Source organism: Etheostoma spectabile, chromosome 8 (assembly GCF_008692095.1).
Source record: "Etheostoma spectabile isolate EspeVRDwgs_2016 chromosome 8, UIUC_Espe_1.0, whole genome shotgun sequence".
In the NCBI taxonomy this organism is placed as follows: domain Eukaryota; kingdom Metazoa; phylum Chordata; class Actinopteri; order Perciformes; family Percidae; genus Etheostoma; species Etheostoma spectabile.
This window is the reverse complement of record NC_045740.1, coordinates 15,014,288-15,020,985: the sequence shown is the minus strand read 5'-3', so window position 1 is coordinate 15,020,985 and position 6,698 is coordinate 15,014,288. Positions and strand designations below refer to the sequence as shown.

The window sequence follows — 6,698 nt, the reverse complement described above, 5'->3', positions numbered from 1 at the left end:
CTTTCATGTGAGCGTGCTATGCAGTATGTGTACAAATACGCCATTTTTTCTGACCTACTCTTCCTGTTCTGCCAAAGTTGTATGATTGAGTTTATCAGAAATGCAAAGCAAAAACATCCTGAAACTGCTTTTTCCAAAACAGCCCTCAACGAACTGGGCCCGCATCCAAAACGATTTGTTTCTTTCTCTCACTTTTTCTCCAACATACCAGCATGCCTGCTCATCCCTTGGCACGTCATGGGCCGGATCATTAAATCTCAAGGGTAACTATAAAAATAGTTCTGGATTAGTCCCAGCTTGAACAGGTGAGCTCCAACTTGTTCAGGCCTATTTATGGTGAGTGTAAAATCCTATTGTTAAGAATAGAGGAGGGTTTACAGACACAGAATAGATGGGAAGAAGAGAAAGCGGGAGATAGTCTTGTCACCGTCAAAACCCTTCCTGTTCTTAATTTAGACACTGATCTGATCAGAGGAGAGAGCAATTAGACCAAGTCTAGTGACACATACATGCCTGTAAAGGGACATCAAGATAAACATCACATATCAAAATCTGTCTCAGGCAGGGTGTGTTTTTGCCTTCTTGTAAGCATTTTGTAGTTTAAACTATGATTTCTTAAACCTTTTATTAGCCTTTTTATCATATAAATTTCTCAACTTGCAGAGAAGCGTGAACTATAAAGTCCTTCAATAGAATTTAAAAGACAAATATCACAACATGAATTCAATCACCAAAATTTGGAAAGCTACAGTGTGAGAATTTTACCTTCTGCCAAGGGACTCAGATTTGGTTTTTTTTTACCAGGACTGCAACAATTGTTTTCATTATTCATTATGATTCATCTGTCAATAAATAATTTCATCAACTAATCGATAAATCATTTGGGTTATGGAAAGTAGTAAAAAAAAAAGGTCCATCCAGCTCGTCCAACCATAAAGTGAAAAAAAAGCCTTAAACAATAAAATCAATTATCCAATTATACATCAATGCATACAGCAGTTAACAGTAAGTGTAATTACAGTACGCACACACATGCAAGCACACACACAGAGACACACACACACACAAAAAAACACACAGACACACACACTTTCCTCTGGCTGACTCCTGGTACGTGACTAATTGACGGTGGCAGAGAACAAAGGAGAAGATCAGGGGATTGAGTGTGTGTGTCACTTGCCATGTTACGTTATGTGTATTCTCTGCAGGTGTGTGTTATTCTCTGCAGGTGTGTGCTGCTGATGACAGGCCGGCAGCTGAGGCTGATCAGCTGATCGCTGCTTGGCAGCTTACGAGAGGGCAGCATGGCTGTGTGCAGAAAAGGCTTCTGTGGAAGCCAGCGTAGAGAGTGGGCAGAGAGGTGCTAGGAGCTTCTGTGTGACCTCTGTATCAACTTGTGATACCTGTGCCTATTTTCCTTTTGAAGATTTAAGTTGCCTAGTGTTGTGCCGGCACAATAAAATTGCCTTATTTACCATTTGTTTTCTGTCCCGAGTTTATTATTTTAAACTGTTTGCATCCTTCACACCTAGACTACTTTGGGTCATAACAGTATGACACACAGCCACAGGTCAACAGGTCAGAAGGAGACAAGGTTTAGTCTCTAACTGTAATTATGGACGGGCAGGTGTCACCGGAGGACGCAGCCAAAGCCCACACCTCTGCACCCTGCTGGGCTGCGTGTTGCAGTGACAGTGGGCTAGGTCTGCAGAGTGCTTTATATTAATGTGACTGGGTAAAACTCCTGAATGTTGACATGCCTGTTGTCATCAAGACGGATTCAGGTACATTTGCTGAGGAGACAAAAGAGCATACAGTGAGGGCTTTAGTGTAGTAGTGAGAAGAACTGTTTGGATGTGAGAACAGGCCCCTGCTTGATAAACCTGACTGAATGAACATTCACATCCAATCAAAACCAGGCACGGTGATTCATTTACATCATTTTGAATTGAAAGATTATTGCTTTGTTGCTTCATGTGATATTGGTAATGAAAGTATTTTTTACTGAAAGTGAAACTAAGCTTCATGAAAGTAAGTATTTTCATTTCTAAGCCTATTCTAAAAGGTTACAGGGGAGGGGGAAAAAAGAAGTACTTCATGGTATGAATTACTGCTCAATAGTCCACTTGTTATCTTGTGAGCTTTGAGAAATATCGTGTCATTAGTTTTAGTTGCCCTGGCTCTTTATCAGCGTAGTCTCTAATTGCTCGACGGCTCGGTTGATTTTGAAGCTAACCAGGAGCGATGTCATCCCTCTGCTCTATGGGCCTCATTGGATTAAGTTCGAGCAGGCTTTGTTAAAAGCTGGTGCAAATCTAATCAAGGAAGAGACCTCAATTATGCTAGCATGTACTTAAACTATCAGATCACTAAAGAAGGAGGAGGGGGTCGGCCAGTGTAGGAATGCAATCAGCAGCCATTAAAGCCAGTTAATTTTGGCTGATGGCAGCTTTAAAATGAGGTGCAGGATTTTTACTGTAATGAGCATACTGTAATTATGAGGATGTTGGTGTTTGGGAGAGAGCTGAATTCAGGGTTGGGAGAATAGCGTGCACAGAAGGGAAGCTACCCACAAGTCCCTCAGGAACAGGTGTTAGCATTGCAGAAGAAACATTTTTGCAGAAGTGGTGCTTTGTGTCCCAACCTTCCTTCTTTCTACCGACACAGGCAACATTCAAACACAAGCTGTTTAAAACCCCTCTTTTTATAATGAAGTGTTAAAGGAAGCCAAACAGCTGAAAACAACCTCTTTGTTCTAGCTATGGCATGTTGAAGAATTTAAAAAGGTGTCAAAGCATTTTGTTTGGAACGAATAATGTGCTGGATGACCATTATCTAAGGACCAGGTGGCGTCCCCTGTAGCCCTGAGCCAAACCGTTGATATTGACCCTGACCTCTGACCTCCATGAAACATGACAGTTAAAACAGGAAGCAATTATCCTGAAAGTAAGCAAGTCTGGTGTCATTCCTCAACAGGAGGCTGGAAGTCTGAGCATATAACCGTTGTCACCGGAGAAATTAGAAAGTTGTGAGCATGTACATGTGAAGACACTGACATAGGCATTTTGTCCGTAAAGAGTGTGTGTGTGTGTGTGTGTATATATATATATATATATATATATATATATATATTACAGTGTATAAAAAGACAAAGAGTTGGTGATTACACACTCACAGTGTGTGCACACATGCAGATGGACACAAGTTGGGTTGCTGCCTAACTTTTTTATTTGCAGTTGGGAAAGCTGAGTGGAAACTTGTCTGAAAACCTTATACTCTATCTATGAAGAAACATTTGGACATCTGGAAATGTTGAAATGTCAAAATTGTTGCAAATAGTTGTTTATTCTAATATATTTTGCAACAATTACTGATAAAAAAAAAAAAAATTCAATTGTTTCTGTCCTTAGACCTTAGTGATCCCCTAATACTGTATCTGATGTCTCTTTCCCGAAATTCCACCTTGGTGCAGAATTACAGCCTCTAGAGTAAGACGCGGACAGTCACATCCAAACGTCCGTATTTTACGTGTTTGGAGTGAGAACGGGTTAGGTAGGTTACACAAAATAACAAACTTAGCTAAAGAGGAATTAAACACAACTCTTCCCTAACAGAGCCCAGTGTCACTGAAAAAAAAAGAAAAAAGATCTTGCCAATACCCAGTGTACTACAGTCCACACCACTGCGTGTCACGTGCTATTTCTGGAACATCGGCACCAGCACTGAATCCACTTCTTTTTGTCAGAAGGTTAATACTTCATCAAAACGGTAGTCGTGTGAGAAGTCAGTTTTATGTACGGTTAATAAAATACTACATTGACAGGCGGAGAACGGAAACCGATAAAGACACCCTGACCGCAGGATGTCTCTGAATTGTTTTAATAATCTAGTCTATTACATCTGTCCATACTTCAACCACTCTCGCACTCACATCAAGTCAAGTTGATATTTAAAAGCACATTTAACTGCAACCGCGACCTAAAAAAAAAACATCTTATTCAAGCACCTCAAACAGTGGTGCTCCCTCTTCCCTTATTCCTACCTGCCAATATTTTTCACTCTTTTCACTCGCCACCAGATCGCATATTTCACCCTCAGAGTAACTGACATCATAATTCCCCCCAAAGTATATATATTTCTGCTTATTAAAATGATTGCTGGTTGGAAAACAAAATCACCTGGTAAAATCTTTACATGAAGGAATAATGATTTCTCCTCCTCCAACTGTTGACTCATCAAAGCACCCACAGACGCTGCAGTGGCGAAGGCCAGCGGGCTCCAGTTGACAACCAGTTGCACTGGCCACTTCCACGTAGGTGTGAACGTGTGCAATGGCCTCCATGTGAAGCAGGGTGTTGCTGAAAAGGAGCATGCATTTCCATAATGTACCCTTCCCCTGGATAAATCAAAGGTTAAAATAGAGATCCAGAGGCTGCTCTCCTCCTTCACCTCCCTCCGTTCTCACTCTGCCTCCTCATCTAGCCTGTGCATTACCTCATCAGAGGAGGATCTGCCTAAAGCCGCAGCGGTCACACAACAGACAAAAGCGCTCATCTCCAGGAAGCCGCTGCCGCTGCCTGTGGTTTTGGAGCGAGGAGAAGAGAGGGGAAAAAGTGACTCAGACCCACGGCTCCTTTCTTCTCTCTGCCGACTTAGGGATAAACGGAGGGATAAAGCACAGGGGGAGATAATATTTAGAGCAGGCCCCATTTCAAGGGCAATAGAAGAGAGAAAGTGGGGTATGAGCTTGGGTGGTTTGGGAAGTAGCCACAACGGTCGATCTATACTGTTTCTGGCAGAGGAAAGCTACTTGCACTGTGGATTTATGTGTAAGTGGGGAGAAACTGCTGCTGGCCCGGCCCAGCCTTAAAGCTCCGGCCGCTGCTGCTCCACGAGCCTCTTCAAAGCAAACCAGATGGGCCTCAGACGGGATGTTGGTGAGGCATGAGTGTGCAAAACACAAACATGCATGCAAGCACAAACACAAATAAATTGATACAGACACAGCCTGGAAAACAACTAAAGACATAACACACAAACATATGTACTTGTCGCACATGTGCTGGTGAGCTGGCGTGCATGAACACATGTGCTGACTTGAAGTGTGGCCTTAGCTGATCGCTGAAGCTCGGTTCTCTTTTCCCACCATTAAAGATTCCTTACCGCAAACTTGCAAGGCATTCTGTCCACTCTAGATCTAAGTGGACGGTTCATGTGTGTGGACAAATAAGATGAATCAAGCAAATGTCCAAGCTCAAGAAGACATAATAGCTCCCTGTTAACATAAGGTTTGGTACTGAGAAACAACACTAAATGCTGTTAGCCGCTGCCCATTAGCAGCGCTGATTTGTGTTATACTGTAACGCAGTGAAGAACACATACAAAGCTGAAGGAAAATGCAGAGAAGGACATTATGTTTGGGGAAGCCAAACAGGTAACCTCAGTGAGTTCATTAGCTCATTAGCTCATTAGCTTACCACAAATCAGCCCAAAAGCTGCTTGCTGTCCGGTCAATTTTCTAACTCTTTGCAAATGACTGTCATTACAGCAACCATCCGTAACAACAAAGCTCTGCAAATAAGTCTGTCATGAAGCAGTTTGTGCTGTGACGTTGCAGGTTCAGCATGTACTGTATAATTTAGATGAAAATTCCTAAGACACATTAGATGCTCCACACTATGATCTTATTTTCCTTATCGCTAAACTAATGTTAAATGCACAAATAAAAAGCGGGATCTAGTTCTCCAGAGTCTGGCGATAAACACAGTGGTCCTCATTTATGAAACATGCGTACAACCTAAAACGGACGTAGGGCGGGTGTACGCCGATTCCTACGCAAAACTCTGCATCTATCAATTTGAAGGTGAGCGTAGGCTGCGATAAAAACTCACATCTGGTCTGAACTCGTGTACGCAAGTTTTTGAGTCAGTGTGGACTTATTATACATATAACATATATAATTAGTTTAACAGGAGAAGGAGAAATCATCAGTTGATCACTTATCGGCAATGGTAACAGTGCACATGTAGGGCCTACACACACGGGCCACGGTGGAGCGCTCTATCGGATTGATCAAGGGCAGATCAGCGGGGGGGGTGGAGGGGGGGACCCTACTATATTTACCAGAAAAGGTCGGCAACATTCTTTTAGCCTGTGGGGTTCTACACAACATCGTGCAGGAAACAGGGTGCTATAAATGTAGTGATGGAGCCATGACCTGATGTCCAGAGAGCAGTCCAGGGGGCTATACGAAGGAGACAGGATATTATACCTCGCTTTTGAAAGGTATAGTGTTATGTTTGGCAATGATATTCAATACAGTAAACCTGACAATGCACAATATTTTTATTTATTCCTCAGGTTTTTGTTTGTCTTTTAAAGTGTTGTTAATGGCCACAAGTGAACGATTTCTTTCTGCCATGGACCGACATATTGCGGCTTGTTTTTCCAGCCCCTCTGTTGTCAGGAGACGGGGTTGGGGTGGTGGTCCACCACGGGGGGGGGACACGCGCTCTCCCCCACAGTTTACAGTAGCCTGGCTCTGACTCATGAAAAAAAACACAAGTAAAATAAAAGACTGCATAAACTCTGCTACTGTGTGTTTATTTTAATATAGGTACACCTACATGTAGGCCTAAGAGATCCTGTATAAGCCTGTATATTACTATTAGGAGTATAGCATACATATGTCAAGGATG

General features: G+C 42.5%; 1 protein-coding gene across 7 annotated transcripts in view; it reads right to left on the bottom strand.

Moving 5' to 3' along the window:
* Positions 1 to 6,698, bottom strand: part of LOC116693604 (transcription factor SOX-6) — a 113,845-nt gene that overhangs the window by 87,382 nt on the left and 19,765 nt on the right. Inside the window, exon 1 of one of the 7 annotated variants that reach the window (XM_032522666.1) lies at positions 4,179 to 4,340. The exons of the other annotated variants lie outside the window; for them this stretch is intronic. The gene's annotated coding sequence lies outside the window, so the exon portion shown is untranslated. Of the gene's footprint in view, positions 1 to 4,178; positions 4,341 to 6,698 lie in introns of those variants that run through there. 7 annotated transcript variants of the gene reach the window in all.